This window comes from Cygnus atratus, chromosome Z, assembly GCF_013377495.2.
Source record: "Cygnus atratus isolate AKBS03 ecotype Queensland, Australia chromosome Z, CAtr_DNAZoo_HiC_assembly, whole genome shotgun sequence".
Classification (NCBI taxonomy): Eukaryota; Metazoa; Chordata; class Aves; order Anseriformes; family Anatidae; genus Cygnus; species Cygnus atratus.
Genome location: NC_066396.1, coordinates 21,187,801 through 21,206,587, shown reverse-complemented (window position 1 = coordinate 21,206,587; position 18,787 = coordinate 21,187,801).

Sequence of the window (18,787 nt, the reverse complement as noted above, 5' to 3'; positions counted from 1 at the left end):
CTCAAAGAGAAAGGTAGAAAATACTATACAAAGGGCTCAAGGTTTGAGATAAGGATGGGGAGATCGCTCAACAATTAATGTGATGGACAAAACAGACTCAGAGTAGGGAGATACTAAAATTTCTCGCTTATAACTACAAAGCTAGAGAAGTGAGAAACAAAGGAAAGAAACCAAAAACACCTACCCCTCATCCACCCTCTTCTACCTCCTCCCCCTGAGCAGTGCAGGGGAAAGGGGGAAAGGGAGCTGCGGTCAGTCCCTGACGCTTCATCTCTGATGCTCCTTCTTGGTCACTCTCTGCCCCTGCTCCACGCAGGGTCCCTCCCACGGGATGCCGTCCTTCCCGAACTGAGCCTGCGGGGGCTGCCCACAGGCAGCAGCTCTTCAAGAGCTGCTCCCACATGGCTCCGTACCACGGGGTCCATCCCCCAGGAGCAAACTGCTCCAGCACGGGTCCCCCATGGGCGGCAGCTCCTCCCAGACCCCGTGCTCCTGCGTGGGCTCCTCTGCGCGGGCTGCAGCTCCGGCCCGGGGCCTGCTCCTGCGGGGGCTCTCCATGGGCCGCAGCCTCCTCCAGGCCACATCCACCTGCTCCACCGGGGGCTCCTCCACGGGGGGGCTGCAGCGTGGAGATCTGCTCCATGTGGGACCCATGGGCTGCAGGGGGACAGCCTGCTCCACCAGGGGCCTCTCCACAGGCCGCAGGGGAACTGCTGCTGCGTGCCTGGAGCACCTCCTGCCCTCCTGCTGCACTCACCTGGGGGGCTGCAGGGCTGGTTCTGTCTCCTCTCTCTCCCAGATGCTGTTGACCAGCAGTTTTTTTTTTTTTTCCCTTTCTTAAATATGCCCTCACAGGGGCACAAACATCATCACTTACTGGCTTGGCTCTGGCCAGTGGTGGGCCCGTTATCTAACATGGGGTGGCTTCTGAATTCTTCTAACAGAAGCCACCCCTATAGCCCCCCACTACCCAAACCTTGCCACCTAAACCCACTACATAAACTACTACATCTTGTTGGTGGCTGCAGGTCACAGTAACAGGGAAAAATCCTGTTTAGGTCATCTCCAGTTGTCCTTGTCACATGCAGCAATTTCATGTGCCATTTTTATCTGCTCACTTCTGTCACTTGGGAGCTTCTCTTAGGTTCATTTTATAGGCAGCGGCAGGTATTGTTCAACAGCGAGACTGAATGAAGGCACCTACAGACATCTGCTTCATTTGGCCCAGCACATGACACAGGAGCTGGTCCCACCAGATTTCAGAGCCTTTTGGAGGCACTGATTCCCACACGGAAGTACCCCAGCAAGACAGGCAGCAGCTGAGCTTGTACTTTCACCAACTTCACAGTAGTTTTCCTAAAGAAAATAAGTTTAGGAACATCCAACAACTGGCGAAGTCCCCTGACAGCCAGGCTTCTGAAAGAAGAGACCTCCAGGGAGGAGACCTGAGCATCCTCCATGTTTCAGAAAGTTGCATTATTAAACCTGGCTTCAACAACAACTGCCTTACCCTTATACTCACCCGGGTACCTGTGTTATTGAGGCTGTGCAAACACTGTGTAAAGTCATGGTTTAGAGTTGTGTTTTTGTTGTTGGTGTTTTTGTTTCATTTAGATACCGAATTACATTGTCAAATTAGTTCTGAAATAATACCTTGGCTTTTGAGGCGTTTTCTGGTGGAATTGTCTCTTCTTTATGAAGCTTTAATTGACTTTTACTTTCCTTATTTGAGTCAAGTATTCTTTAAAACCTTTTGGCCCTGGAGTTTACCATACAGGTCTGATCTCAGTGCATTTTATTTCCTAGATTTTCCCTTGTTTGAATTGTCATCTTTGATTTTTGCTAGCCTAGTCAACTAACTGGAAGATATTTCCTTTGATTCATTACCCAGCTGAATGCCAGGAGTCTCCCTACGACCAGCATACAGCACATGGTAATAAGACAGTTTACACTAATGACAGCATTAGTGTATGCTGTCCTGCAGCCCCTGATGACAGCTGGACTTTATAAAAACTGCATTACTGTTTAGTGAAATGTGTCATCAAGAAAAGGAGATGGGCCCACAAGCAGTGAGACTGCAAACTCCATAGATCCTCTGCTCTTTTTTGTTTATACAAGACAAGAATTAATTTTGCATAGTCATATACCCAGACCCAGATCAATTTGCTACAGTGTTGAGCAAGCCAACTCTCATTGCTCCATCATCCATTTTTCTTCCAAAGATATTTTTTAAAGCCTTGAAAGCATAAAGTATCAAACTGTTGAGATTCTATCAAAATACATGGGCCTGATTCATTGCTGGTGTCATATAAATGATCTATGGAATTACATCAGAGATCATCTTGGGTCCTTGTGTCATTATGGTGATTACATACTAGTTTTACCAGAACAAAAATAAAATTGGAAACCTAAACTATATTTTTATAAAACATAACTGTTTTACCTATTTTTATTAGATGTGTTCTCTGGCTTGCAGTATACTATAGAGTAGACAGGAAAAAATACAGAAGACACATTTTATAGATAAGCAAGATGTTCTTCTGCCTACACTCTGGAACTTGCTATATTAACACTCTTTTCTTATAATTTGCCATCATATTTGCAGTGTTACCTAAGGTTGTTCATTGGAATATGAAAAGGTCCTATATAAACCGATGAACAAAATAACAATTTCGAGGTTTATTTTATTTTTGAAGGCATGCTTTAAGTAGAAATGTGTTAACAAGCACATATGCAAAAGCATATTGAGACAGTACTTTACCTCGAATATTTTAAGGAACGCAAAGAATACTGGAATAGTCAAAATGGCAGCTATGCATATTATGCATACATCGTGGTGTCTACATATGTATATATCTCTTGAATTAATTATTTAAAGAAATTGTGGAAATTGCCTCATTTTACGATAGCATTGATTGGTTATCTTTCTTGATGATTTTCTAAAACTGAATAATGCCTCAAAATAATTCAATTTTAAAATAATAAATCTAATCGTGGAAGAGTTATTCCAAAATCATTTTCTTTTTCACTTGGTAAGGATTAAATAACAAAGACAGTATTCTTTATTGCTGATTCCTACTATTAAACCAACTATGTATAAGCAGTGCTGATTGCAATATAAAGAATTATTCTCCTGGGTCCTACTTGTATTCATTCTCATTCTACACTTTAAAAACCCATTCATCAATTACTCTTCAGTGGCACCAGAGCTTAGCATGTGCATATTATCTTTTGCTCGTATTCCAGTGTGGTCGTCTGGAGAGGAAGAGAGAGACTGTGAGTATGCGTAGCATGTGTGACTCCCCTGCCTTACACACGCGCACACATTGATCTGCGTATACATTCATAGCGCATCGCACATAATTGCAGAGAAGCCCTTTGCAGGGGGTGGATATAGTAGTCTTCATTTCCTACTCCCCAGATTCTCTTGCAATGTCTGGAGTCTTAAACCAAACCAATCTTGTAAACAGCTAGGTGAGCGTCAGCGCCAGGAGTTTTTGATATGCAGCATAAGTGAAATGCTGCATAATATAAAATGATGGCGCTATTAATCCTATAGCACTGGTGATTCCCAACCCCCTCTGCTATTGATACCAACACCATTGTCTCTGGCTTTAAACTTCATCAGTATGCAAACGGAGTGTCACTATGATGGGTGGTAACTTGGTTGGATGCACTTTCTACATTTCTGGCAAATGAGTATAATTATTTTCAGAGCTGCGGGCAACTCATGCATGTTTTATCCTCCATCTGGACCTGCATGGTACACAATAGTGATAAAAGATGATTTTCCCCCTTGGATGTTCATAGGCCATCATCGACACCGTCCTGATGAAATGGTCATGTATCCCCTAGCACTTCTATATCTGCCACAGCTTGACAACAAAATTATTTCCCTATAGTACTAAAACACTTCAAATATTCAAGCCCTCTGTGCATATATTTGTGTTTTGAAGCATTCAGCGTTAACATAATGTGGTAATTTATAAACTGACAAATTAACTATGCAGAAATCTGAGCAGGGCCTTATGAGGTCTGCAAAGCAGAAGAAAAGAAAGCAAAAGCTTTCTGCGCTCTATAATAATAATCTTATCAAGTGTCAGAGGCAGGTTTTAGTCTCCCATTGTTAGTGCTTTTCACTCCTGGGCTTAGTTACTGTATGAAGCTGAGATGCTTTGAATCAAACTATTGTCATGATTGTGGCTCATGACAAACTGTACAGTCATTGCTGAGCAAAAAGGGGAAATATGAACTTCAATCACTGACCATTTAAAAGGCAAAGAGATGAAAGTAAAAAGGCTGGAATGGAATTTACCAAAATTAAACATCCATGTCCACAATAGAAAATAAATATAGTCAGGCAGAGGAAGAAGAATCAATATCTGTGAAGCCCACGAGGAAGAGGAGCAGAAAAGAAAGATCAGCTTCCTTTGTTTCTTTGATATAAAATCACCTTGGTGATTAAAACCCATGGCTGTGATCGCCCTCCGTAGCAAGCATGGGCTGTCTGAGCAGGCCATCCATGGGTGCCCAAATGGCTTGGCATCGGGACTCAGCCCACCCTTGGGTGAAGGGCACCCGTCTCCCTTTGCCGATCGCTGTCCCCACGAAGAAGGGCCGGGTCGCTTCCCTGGGTGCCAGCAGAGAGAGGGGGGACCCGGTGCCCCCGGTGCCCCCTACCCGGCTGTGCTGCATCCCGTGGGGGTGCCCGCACCCGGCTGTGCCGCCTGCGTGCTGCTCCAGCACCGGGTGCCCCTCCTTGGTGGCTGTGCCAGGGTCGCCATGGCAACAGCATAATAGATTTGCCCTTATTCGGTCCCAGAGGCCACATCGAAGCACGATGCAAAATTAGCCTGAGCCTGAATTCCTTTCAAGTCATGCCTCGCGTGTCAGGAAGCAAGTCGATGCGCAGACAGCAGTAAGTGCAAGGACAGGAAGAAACCTTTACCCTCCCGTGATGGCACGACATTGAAGTGCCGAGACCCCTCCAGATCCCATTTCTGTCTCGTTTCCTGGTCATTAATTTGCTCTTCGGATGGGGATGGTGGCAGCGGGCAGCCCCAAGGAGATGGTGCTCCTGTCCCCGGGGAAAGCACAGGCAGTGCAGCTGGGGAGTGGAGCCGTCCCCTCTGCCAAGTTTTTGTCTTTGCTGTGAAGAATGGGAACGAAACATCACACATTCCTGAGGGCCACAAGTCCCGGCCAGGCACAGAGTGTCTCTGCATTGTTGGTACAGCTACGCTCCTGGTCACACCAGCAATAATCCTTTTCTTTCAAAATCTCATGTTACTACAGGATGTAAAATTTCCACAGGCTCTCCCTTGAGTTTTTACCCCCACATTTGCCCCAGAGCCAAAGTCATCACCATGCTGGCAGCCAGCCAGCCCTGACTTGGAGCTGTGGCGGGGAGGCATCCCTGGACACCAGCCCACTCACATAAGCCGGTGCTGTTCTTCCTGACACACAAATGCACACATAAGAAACTTTGAAGCCCTACAGCTAGACCTCACTCACCTTCAGTAAAAACATAAGCATCTTTCCAGGTGGATGCCCCAGGTGCCTTCTGCACCTGCCTCTCACTCGTGATGCTCACCTCAGCAGAAACCTGCCTGGAAGGAACGCTGGGGGCCGGCGCGGTGTCAGAGCATCCCATGCTGGTACACCAAGCTGCGTCCCCTGCAAAACCAACAAATGTCCCGGTCACAGTGTCATAGCCCCCCTTGGATGGTTCTGTTTGGACTGGACCATTTGAAGTGGTAACACAACAGAGCCAGAAAGGGGCATCCAGCACCTTCCCCGGACTGTTTCCATTACTGCTTGGGTTTTGCTCATTTTACTCAGTTCCCAGCATGCACAGATATTTTGGGAACGATGCTGTTTGCAAGGTGAAGGCCCTCTAGCACAGGCCTGTGTTGTCCAGCTTGCAGGCTCTGTTAAGCACCCTGCAGCATGCCCCTGGTCCTGGTCCTCCACCTGCCTCTCTCCATCCCCCTCTGCTAAGGACTGGTGCCCAGGGTGCAGCATCCCGGTGGGTGCAGCATGCGAGCAAGAGCTTCTGCAAGGTAGATTAATCATTTGAAATGTGTTTTTATTTCTTTGGCTGGTAAGATGGTTTCTTTTCTGTTTTGTTTGTTGCTTGTCTTCCTTAGCTTGTATGCTGAAATTGGCACTTCATTTTCACTTCAATCCTAGCCTAATATTAATGCAGGCAGCAACGTAAGAACATGAGAATAGAAACCCAATCCTTATGCCCACTGCTGATGGATTAAATGCAACTTATTTTTCCTTATATATTATGGAAATGCTTCTTGCATGTCTGAAGATACATGGTATTATCTAAAGCACCCTATTCAGATGTTCAAGCTAAGTTGCCTCCGCTGTACTCTGAGTAAACAGGATCAGGCTAGTAGTGTTTCGTGTAAATGAGGCACACGTTAGATTGAGTGCATTCAGGTCTGTTTATCTAGTTATGATTTTTCTTTGCAAGAGCCCTTCAGTCTCCAGTTTCCTTGTACAAATGTCCCTTGTACCGTGTATCTGAGGGATGGGGGAAGGTCTAAAGAAGTTCAAGATTTTACAGCTGAATTGAATACAGAGGAAAATGGATACCAAGGTCAGGTTAAGAATGAAGAAACAGATTCCAAGGGCAGCAGTACAATAGAAAAGGCATAAACTCCAGCAAAACATTTTCCTTATCATTGTTCTGCTCTATGAGAAAAAAAAAAAAAAAAGTCAGTTGCAATAGAAGGTGACAATGGAGGGAAAATGTTGTGGAAACTGCACATAGCAAAATTTTGCTGATGATTTATCGTATATGTCTTTTGATTACTCCTATCCCACCGTTCAGCTTCTCTGCACAGAAGTGCGGCGTGGCAGACCCTGGTAATGGATTCCTTCCAACAGACCCCTGCCAGTTCTGGTCATTGATCCAGACGTATATGCTGGCTCAGGAGCAAGGGGCTGCATCTACATCCTGCCATGAAAATTTTCAGGAGTAAGCTACTTCATGCTTTACTGTTATTACAGTTTTGAATATGTGTATAATGCAGTACTGTATATCAAACAAAACCCCACATAATACTGCAGATGTGACCCATTCTGTTTCATCTGTGGTACCACGGAATGGGAGGATAACAGTGCAGAATTACAACGTTTTCTATTATGGCTCTCCACTAATTATTACAATATTTTCAAGATAATATCACAAAGTGCCACACAGAATGTATTTATGTTCAGATAGATTTCATATTGTGTTAAAAATAGGCATCTTCACTTAAATCACATGAATATCTACTATATGCTCAAAAAAGACTCTGTATACAACAGAGCAGAAGAAATTATGTAATTTTTATTATTACTGTTATTATTTCATAGGAAGAGGCTGTGGACTTTTTCTAATCCACAAAGAAAAACTGACATGAATAGGCAGTGGTTTGGGATGTCTTTAGGCCTCCAAGCAGAGACTAAATTTGCACAAGGCATACATGGACGTTTGCAGAACACCTCATTTCACTTAAACAAATACGGGAGCACTTTGCAGCTAGCTAAAAAGATAGTCATGAAGCAGAAGTGCTTTTTATAGAAACCAATAGAGCTGCCCAGGCATCAGATCAAAGATGAATTTAAAAGCACTGTCACCCAACAAGTCAAGGAGCTTCCCAGATGCCCATGGGTATTATTTTGCTGCTGCTCCTTTCAATTTGGCTTTGAGTTGGTTGGTGTAGTTGCACAAAACCACTGTGGTTTTGGTGGTTGTTTCAAGTCATGTGAAAGATTTTTTTTAAAAAAAAAAAACACGCTTAACCTTATAGAAAAAAAAAAGCATTAGGATGTGCTTAACAGGGGCAGGACCATGGGGGCTGTCTAGAAATCACTCTAGAAAGCTGCAGGATGAGGTTTTGTGGTGAGGATCTGGGCCAGCAGGAGGGAAAGCAGCCCTGTGCACTGCCAGACCGAGGCTGGAGCTAGAGCATCACAACTTCTCCCACCCTGGAGTCACACAGAGAGGCCCACAACACCCAGTCCTGATCTCTGCAGCCATGCAGGGACTGAATTCTCTTCTGCTGCTGTGTAGAAGATGCCCTCAGCAAAACCCCAAGGTTTTAAGACCCTTTCCTGTTGTAGTGTGAGAGATCTGCAGCTGGGATGAGGAGAATCCATGATGGGATGAAGTCTTCTCCATGGAGTGTTCGTGTCAATCAACCCGCTTTCAAACAGAAACCATTAATCTGTATTCTTATCCATACAGAAAACACTTACAGGCCTTAAGTCAAAAAGTGTAACTTATGATTAGAATTTAATATAATTTAAAAGGGCATTTGCAGAATTCTTCAGACGGTATCATTCTCTCAAGGGCATTCCCTAAACTGATTTAGCAATTATACATGGGGTATAATATTCTCTATGAACTAGGTATTTTCCATGATTTCCAAAGTTCCACAAAAATCCAAAGAAGTCCAAAGAAAAGTCCAAACGTCCAAAAACTCTCAGTACTACCTAAAAAAAAGTCAGTCTTAGAGGTCTTATTTTTTCAGTCTGATCCTCCTTACAGAAAGACTACTATATACCCTCATTCAAGACCATAAGTGATTACAGAGTTCTGCTGAAAACTACTTACCATTTTACCACTGCACATTCCTGGAGCTCCTAATTCTGTTTTGGACTCTGCTACGTCTCGATTGGGTCTGCATGGTGGCAAAAAGTTCTGTAATCTGTTTTATGTGATTTATGACAAAGCAATTATTTCATTTTTGATGTGAAAATTTTTGCTGAAATAAGTAAGGTTTTATCCATCCTTCATGCACATTTTCTTATTTGACATGTGTTCATTGTGTCCCTTTCTCTTTTGTGTAAGACCAGAAGAATCACTGAGAGACCAGGAGCCATGCATGTTCTTCACATGGATTTGTGTAGGTACACAACTCACCACGGGTGTTCTCCCAAGGGACAGAGTTTGGCATCCTATTGACCTTGGGATGCTCCTTGCAGGGTAAAACGCATCCAGAAGTGCTCCTGGTCTTTTCCGTATCTCACGGCACCAGAGCTTTTTCATCCCTCTAAACCTTGTGCCTGAAGTTGTCCCTGAAATTTCACTGTTATGTGGGAGGGACTGATGAGACCTGAACACAGCCTTCAGAGGGACCACACACTCGATTTGCATAATGACTCAGCAATGTGCTCTTGCTGCTAAAGAGGCTAATGATATTCTTGGCTGCATTAGGTAGACTGCTGCCAGCAGGTCAAGAGAAGTGATCCTTCCTCTCCATTCAGCACTGGTGAGGCCGCACCTGGAGCATTGAGTCCAGTTGTGGGCCCCCTACTAAAAGAGAGACCTGGACATACTGGACAGCATCCAGCAAGGGGCCACAAATATAATGAAGGGCTTGGAGGAGGAGTCTTCATCCTGTGAGGGGAGGCTCAGAGAGCTGGGATTGCTCAGCCCGGAGAAGAGGAGGCTGAAGGGGATCTTATCAATGTGTATAAATACCTGAAGGGAGGGTGCAAAGAGGATGGAGTCTAGCTCTTTTTGGTGGTGCCCAGTGCCAGGACAAGAGGCAATGGGCACAAACTGAAACATGAGAGGTTCCCTCTGAACATCAGAAAGCACCTCTTCACTGTGCTGGTGTTGGAGCACTGAAATCATATCTCCCTCCCTGTAGGTCTTCAAAAGCTATCTGGACCTGTTCCTGGGCTCCCTGCTGTGGATATCCCTGGTTGTGCTGGACCAGATGTCCTCCAGAGGTCCCTTCGATCCTCAGCCATTCTGGGATTCTGTGATTGCATTGGGGTCTCTCATGTGTTGTTCTTTAATTTGTTCGTGATGGATCCGTACACCCTGGCAGTGTTGCTGACTGCTGCTGTTGCTGAGCTCAGGTCTTTATCCCTTTGTCCGCAGTGATGACTCCCAGGTGACTTAACGTGCTTTGGAAAATTATACACTAGGTCTATTTTCTGAATATATGCACTTAATTACTGATATCTCCACACAGCACTCTTTGTGAGAACAATGAATGAGCTCTGTTGGGCACTGAAATAAGTATACTCCTTGCAGATGTGCCCTGTAGACATGCCCTTAGCATGTGAAAAATAATGCATGAGTGGTACAGCCTGTCCCCTCTCACAGTTCAGCTAGCAACTATGAGCTTCACCTGCCAAACTGCTGCCACATGTTCATCCTGCTTGCCTGAGCATGGGAATTTCCTCTAAATCTTTCCAATGTTTGGATAGCATTAATGTGAGGTTATTGAAAGAGCTCTAACTCACCTTCTCAGCTTTTCTGATTTTTAACGAATAGGTTAGGGGATGCTAAATGTAGACTGGGACTCAGTCAATTACTTTTGTTAGCAAAGCCAGTCAGAAATAAAATAAAATAAAATATCATCCTAAAGAAAATGTCACAACTTTGAAAGTTTTTTTTTTTGTTTGTTTGTTTGTTTGTTTTTCCTTAATTCTTGTCCAGGAATAAAATTTGAATTTCATGCATAAAAAAAAATCTGGTAAGAAATGGATTTAAAACTATTTGAATACTATTTCCTCTGTAATTTTGATGTGTTTAATTTCAACATTGTCCAAACATTTTTGCTTCAGAATTTTGATTTTTATAGAAAATTGTAAATATGAGTAAAATACTAACATTATATTTTCATGTCATGAAATTAAATTCTAGTCATAACAAAATATTGCAACATAATTAAAACTGTAAAGTTCAGATGACTCATTTTCACCTTTTCTATAGCAAATTTCATTGAAATCAACATGTTCCTGTGAGACAATGTGATTTACATGAATTTTCTTTTTCTTTTTTAAGCAGAAAACTTTTCTATTAAAAACATTCAAAGGTTCCCACTGTTAACCTTTGCCATTTCAGCAATTTACTCCCTATTCTTCTTCTTTTGCATCCCTTTGCCAGTTTCTGAAGTGGGAGATTTTTCCTCTGTGAACTTGACTACTTTGTTTCTTTTGTATCTTCTCTTGGTGGGCTGTACTTAAAGCTATTGAAAATACAAAGAATGTTATCTGCTATTCATTTATTGGTGGAGATGAAAGAGGCACCATTTTCCCTTGAAGAAAATATACTAATTAGACTCCATCATGATCTTTCATGTGTTTTTATTGTTTGAATTATAATTCCAATGATTCAAATAGTGGACATGCCAGATTTTCCAGGTCATTCACTTATGCATGTAAACACAACATTTGGCATGCAAAAAATTTCATATAAATTTGCAAAGTTTTGTGAGGTTGTGTTTTTTCAGCTCAGCCATGTCATCCTTAAACCTTTCATGTCTGAGGGGTGCCTTCCACTGAACAAGAAGACTTACACCTTACAATTTATCACCTTGCTTCAGTATCAAGTTTTCTAGGACACCTGTACCTCCAACAACACATCATTCTTAAAATCATTTGTTTTCTGAATGAGAAAAACTTGACCTTTTATTATTATTTTTTTATTTTTGTGGAAGCTGGAATAAAGAAAATTTGATAGATCAATTTTGGCTATCCAGATTTCAGATACTTCCAGCTTTCATATGAATTAACTGGGCTCTGCTGTCATCTTGTCCAGTGCTGGTTTTCAGGAGGGTAGGGACAGTCATAGTAAATAGGCAGCCTCATCATTGGTGGGCTTTCTGTAGTCACTGTAGAAAAGATGTGGTGAGTGACATGTGAAGTTAGTAAGGAGAGTGCCTTGCAGAAGTTAGTAAGGAAGTTAGTTAGGAAGTTAGTAAGGAAGTTAGAAGTTAGTAAGTAGTTAGTGATTTAGAAGTTAGCAAGTTACAATTTAGTAAGGAGACAGTAGTTAGTAAGACAGTAAGGAGAGTGTCTTGTAATAGGCCACCAGATTCGTAATGCCTGACAAAATGGGGTCACAGCTTTGGTGGATAGGGAAAGAGCAACTGACACCATCTACCGGGACTTGTGCAAAGCATGTGACACTGTCCCACACTATATCCTTGTCTCTAAATTGATTTGGAGACATGGATTTGAAAGATGTTCCACTAATGGGTGGGTAAGGAATTTGCTGGATGGTCACTCTCAAAGAGTTGTGGTCAACTACTCAATGTCCAGAGATCAGTGATGCGTGGTGTTCCTCAGGGGTCAGTATTGGGACCAGCACTATTTAACATCTTTGTCAGTGACATGGACAGTGGGATTGAGTGCACCCTCACCAAGTTTGCCGATGACACCAAGCTGTGTGGTGGGACTGTGTGGTGGGCTGTGTCACACTGGAGGGAAGGGATGCCATCCAGAGGGACCTGGGCAGGCCTGAGAGGTGAGACTGTGCAAACCTCATCAGGTTCAACAAGGCCAAGTGCAAGGTCCTGCATCTGGGCCAGGGCAATCCTAAACACAAACACAGGCTGGGTGGAGAATGGATTGAGAGCAGTCCTGAAGAGAAGGACCTGGGGGTGTTGGTTGACAAGAAGCTCGACATGAACTGGCAATGTGTGCTTGCAGCCCAGAAAACCAACCATATCCTGGGCTGCATCAAAAGCATCATGGCCAGCAGGGTGAGGGAGGTGATTCTGCCTCTCTGCTCTGCTCTCATGAGACCCCACCTGTCTGTATACTGTGATCAGCTGTGGGGCCCCCAGTGACATGTACATGACATGACATGAATGACATAGACGTTCAGAGGAGGGCCACAAAGATGATTAGAGGAGAAGTTGAGGGGGTTGGGGTTGTTCAGCCTGGAGGCTCTGGAGAGACCTTATTGTGGCTTTCCATTACCTAAAACGGGCCTACAGCAAAGCTGGGGAGAGACTCTTTGTCAGGGAGTGGCGTGATAGGACAAGGGGGAATGGCTTTAAACTAAAAGCAGGTAGGTTTAGATAAGATGTTAGGAGGAAATTCTTCACTCAGAAGGTGGTGAGGCACTGGCACAGGTTGCCCAGAGAAGCTGTGGATGCCCCATCCCTGGAATTGCTCAAGGCAACCTGGTCTGGTGGGAGGTGTCCCTGCCCATGGCAGGGGGTTGGAATTAGATGGTCTTTAATGTCCCTTTAACGCAAACCATTCTGTGATTCTGCGATTTTATGATTCTAAGTTTACAGGGGGCTCCTTCAAGGTGTCATGGGAAACCTGTGAGCAAAATAAAAATTAACCAGCAAATTTTATGAATATAATGGAATTATAAGAAGTTAAGATGGGAAATCACCTAGTCTCATCACTTTCAAAACTAGTGCAGTAACCTGAGAGCATGTCTTACTCTGCACTTGTGTAAGTGCCCAGGCAGTCAGGTGAGGAGGTGACAGGCTGAATTGCCTATACAATTCAGTCAGAGTTTTTGAATTAATTTCATTATTTTATAACTGTAAAAATATGCACACTCCTGTCTGCTTGTTAACATTATTTTTTTCTGTGGAAAACAATTACACAGCTTTTACAATAGACAGTATATAACAGGGGCAGGAACAGACACAATTTAATTGCTACCTCATACAGGTGCTTATGAGGAGCACTGAGATTGATTTTTGGCAATCTCTTATCAAAGAATTGTGCCACCAGCTGATGAGGAGCAGAAGACTGTGGAGCAGTCGTGTCCTCCACAGGAGCAGAGACATGGCATCCATTGTCACTATGAATTATCATTCCTCTATCTCCTTCCAAGAAAGCCTTTTTACCTTTTGCAGTCCTCCATTTACACTGTTCCTTTGGGGTCGCAAATACCGAAACTATTGAATTAAAGGAGAGCTATACCTTGGTCTCATACATTTTTGTGATAGGTCTTTCAGTGTTTCTAGCAGGAAGATTTCCTGGCACTGATCACATCACAGTATGATTGCCCTGGTAGAAGAATAGATGCAATATCAAGGAGGCTTGCAGGGCTTGTGGCTTGCATACTCTTGCACTGAAGATTTGTTTGTTTGTCATCTTTGTCATTTGTTTGTTGATGATCCACTGACTTAGATGACACTGAGAGCAGAAGAGTGACCACAGATTTGTATCCCTCGTATCATGTCAATCGCTTTGTAAATAAGCAATATCAAACACGTTTAGAAGCAACACTTGTAATAAGCAACACTTTGCAATGTTAAAGGAGTCTGTACAAATGACATATATCTGAGATTATTCCTGCCTGTTGTGCAGATCAAGTCCTTTGGCTTTTATGCAGACACTGATGAAACCATTTCTTTTCAATGGGATTATTGTCAGCCTTCATAAAGTGTTTGACATGCACATATGTGATGAAGTGTTTGTGCACATGACCAGGTCTTTCACCAGAGCAAGCCCCTTGCACTTAGCACACCACAAGAAAGGAACTGGGAGAAAAATGAAGAAGAAGATAAAAGCCAGCTCTTTGCTTGTCATAATGCTAATTCAAGGCATCAGGCCTACTTCTCTTCTCTTCATGGGGAATGTTTTGAATTTATTTCAGTGGATCAAGAATTATCGAGAAAATAACTTGCCCATCTTAAAATCATTCTGTGTGCTGATTACTGTTAGAGAAAATAGAAAAATTAAGGAACTTACATTTAAATGAGCCATGGACAGCTTTTAGTTATATAGCTTTTACTTAAGTGAAAGATTACCAGAAGAATTTCCAGCCTTTTTTCCATGTTAGCAGTGAGCAATCTCATCAGACGTGACTCAACAGCTACCCAATCAAATACTTTTATATGTTCATAAACATTTATCATCAGTTAATATCTGCCATTACCTTGGTGTGCTAATCCATATACATGAAAAAGCTGTTTTTTAAAATGCTATTTCACTAGTGGGTTTTGACGTTAGGGTGATCTTTTCCTTTTAATTTATTTTCCTCGTGCTCTTACATGACATTGTCAGTCATAATTTACAATACAAGGTAAAAAAAAAAAACATATCTCAAGTTCAGAAATTTGAGAGTGGGAAGAGAAACAGTAGGGAGGAAGAGAAACATTTCTTCTTTTTTTTTCTTTTTTTTTCTTTTTTTTTTTTTTCCTACTTTCAGATATGCATTTGCCTAATAAGCCCCAAGACAACTAGGATCTGATGCCAGGAGGTGTTTTTTGTAGGGCCTGCCACAAAGCCTGCTGAAGCTGGCAGAAAGCCTCCAATTCCCTTGGCTCCTGTGCAGCCGTGTGCAGGGCTGGGGAGGTACTAGCCGGGGAAGCTACTGCTCCTCTCCTCCAAGCTCCCACCTTTCCTGCACTTTGCGGATCAATGCAGGCAGCTGAGAGGAAACTTGGTCTCTCCTATTGCCCTGGGGAAACAGAGAAGACAGCTGCAGTCATCCCCTCTGTGCTTTAGGATGAATATGGACACTGGTTTCTCTTCAGCACAAATTCCTGGTGCTTTCTTTTTAATAAATGGAGAGCTGCTGCAGTAAAAGAACAGTTTTTCCTAATTTCCCCACCCCACTTTTCCCTCCTCCCAACAAGCAAGAGACAAAAGAAAGTCTTCCTCTCTGTACCTTCACTGCCTTCTTGCTCCTCTGCCTGTCTAATAAACTGATTAGTGCAATACTCTTTGTGAGATGGGCTGCAACGCATCACCACAAAAGAGTGATTTTATTATATGGGGGGGATATTAATTTTCTTGCTTTTTACATTTCATGGAGGTAATTGTGATGATCTTACATCTCTCTGTGGTGCCTCTCCTCCCAGAGGACCTCAACCTGTTTTATAAACCTATACCAATTCTCCAGCTCTACGCAGGGATTTCTTCCACTCATGTTAAGATGTGTCATCTTTGCAAAGAATGCAGCAAAGCTGCAAAGTGTGTCAACCTCTAGGACTGAAAAAGCAGCCTTTCTGGCTCACTTAGAAATAGCAGCTGGGGGGCATGAGAGTGTGGAAGGTAGGCGTGAAGATGACTACTTCTTGCTGCCAAGAGGACCCAGATTCAGTCACATGAACCAGTCTTACCCTGTATATAAGTCTTGTGTGACTCACCTCTAGAAGGGGACATGGGATCTGTGTCTAAAACTTAGTGTCTGTCTTGGACTTTGCCTCCCACCATGTGATGCTGAGTTTGTCTGGGGTACATCAGCACCAGCTGAAATGGACTCTGAATTTATAGAGCAGAGGGGAAGGAAGCAACAAAGATCAAATAAATTATTGACCACCAAAAAAATGTTTCACTTGGATTTCAAAAGAAGTGCAGTTGTTTAGTGTGAGCTGTCACACAAAACTGAAGAAGCTTCACCCTCATATCCCTTCATCTCCACCATCTTTCAAGGAGTAAGTGGGTTTTTCCAGATGGGAAATTGCTTCTAGATGCCTCTGCATTGTATGGGGAGGACAGTATTTACTTGAAGTAGCATCTTCCCAGTCAGGTAGGTAACAGTTCTGAAAAACAAACAAACAAACAAAACAAAACAAAACAACCAAAGCAAAGCCAACCAAACCAAACCAACAAACAAACAAACAAAAAAAAACACCAACAGACTGCACGGAGAAAAGTTTGGGCTAGATCTGATTCTTTTATTTGTTTCTGCATTCAACAGACCGGCCTGCAGCCTTATAATCCAGCTGCACCTTAGTGGTGTTTCATGAGGACAGCAAAGGTCACCTGCCCAGTCACTGGATGACTCCTTTGCCAAATCTTAAGCTGTTGGAGGCTGTAAAGACGCACAATAAACAAAACCTGGGGCTGTCAACAAAACTGCCCATTGATCATTGGCCTCAAACTCAGAGCTTGCTGAATGCTTTTGCTGAAAGACCAAAGAATACTTACTTTCTCTTGCAGCAGAGGAACACGAGATCAAGCCACAGCAAGGTTGTGGGAAGCTGAAAACGGGTACCTTCTCTAGGAAACATTGGACAACTTCAGCCATGGACCTCACTGTGGTTCCATCTATGCTTGGTCTTTCAGGGTATCGCTGTACCTGGTGTAGACATTTTTCTAGTGTTTTGTTGTTGTTGTTGTTTTCTGTTTGTTTTGTGCTGTTTGGTTTGTTTGTTGTTGTTGTTTTCCTCTGGAAACTTTGAAAACTGGCTGTTGTTTGCAAGATCCCATATCTGAAGAGCAAGCCAGCAAGTTCCTTCGTTGATAGATTTATGTTTGGATCTTCAACTACTTTCAGATAGAGCAAGTAGTGTATATGACAGCGAATCTTGTCGAGTAGCAAGGATATCTTAAGCCCAGAACAAAAAAATACACACGCTTTCAGTTATTTCCCCCTCCAAAGCTGTGTAGTGATTTTATCAAACTGTCCCAAAAGAGTAAACCGCAACAAGTGTAGAGGGTGCATTCAGATAGATCAGTATTTTAGAGGAATGTATCCACCATGCTCTTTTTTCTTTTCCCCCCTCTTTTTCCCTGTGCAGTCTCATATTTAACAGATTTTGATGTTGCTGTTTCATTTGGCACTGGTAGAAGGAGGAAGAGGGTGCACTTGGCTGAGATGAGACACCCCACAGCTGCCAAAAATAGGTGCAAAATAGATGCAAAAATAGATGTAAAAAGATGGGGGAAAAAAAAATGTTGTTTCCTCATGCAAACATAGTAGGCACTCATATTTTAAACTGAGTTCAGTCCCAGAGCTGGGAAGAAAATTTGTATTACATAAGATTGCCACAGGTTTTGCAAACAACTTGGAAACTTCACAACTAGCTATCTTGCATCTAATACAGTTTAAATTAAAAATCCAATGTGAAAATGTGCCCTGAAATTAATGACCATTGTATGCCCAGCAGTTTATCTTACCATTTGTAATGCAATAAAGGAGGATCAGATAAACACAGGCATAACCTCTGCCACAATTGATAATGTAAAACATCCCTTGTATCATTTGTCTTTCCTTTAGGCAGTATACAAAAGACATAAAAATGAACAATTCATGCCTAAACAAAGAGGAGCTTGAAAGAAATGCATGTCAGATGTTTACTGTAGGTCATTATTAGAGGGTTGAGTGGATTCGCTTATAAACACAGGTTACTTTGTGGGTAGGGAAATGTGAGAGATGTTTTCAGTAAAAAAAAAAAAAAAAGACATCTCTTTTAAAGGCACAATGACTCTTTTTTCTGGCACAACCAGGTTACAGATAATGCTTTTTTAAGGGATATGAAACACTGCCTCATGAGCAGTGTAAAACATAATGTGCTGTAGAAACAATGCTTTTGCTCTCCACTTCGTGCAAATGCCATTTTTCATTACGCAGTGAATCTGAGTTTGCTTGGGATTGAAATGAGATCAGAAGAGCACCCTATGACAGATGGAAATGCAAACCTCTGATGTGCTGAAGAAAGATCTACTTGAGACCACTGGGAGGTTTTCCTTTGGTAGCTTTCACTTGAATCTAAGTTTGAAACATGGGATCTTTCAAGAATGTCACATCTTTTTATGTTACCCATTTTAACCATTCTCATTCATTGCTGAGTTTACACCCAGTCCAACCAGAGGCAGCAGAAGAAAAAGAGCCTAAACAAACAGAAAGAGCCTTGGGGATTCAGTAATGGGTACAGAGCGTGCGTGCCGTAATCATTCTTTTGATTTGTGTTCAGATATGTTTTCTACTTGCCTTGCAAAGAATGCATGCTTTCCCCCTGGATTGCAAATAATCTGAATCTGGATAAAACCATTGCAAAGTGCCCTTCAAAACACTGTGCCTGCATCTGAAATGAATGTGTGATGGAAAAACTAAGCACAAGGACTAAAAAACTTTGGTGAAGGAGAATTAAACACAGAGGAGCCAGAGCACAGTAAACACCCTACTGCAGATTTTCTTTATTCTGTCCCTTTCCTGACTCCTCAGCCCTTGCTTTAGAGTGACTCACCACTGCCTATAAGGATGAAGATGTGGTGTCTATCTAATTAACCAGACAAAGCCAGTGCACATCAACAAAACCCCTCCAGAGAGGAA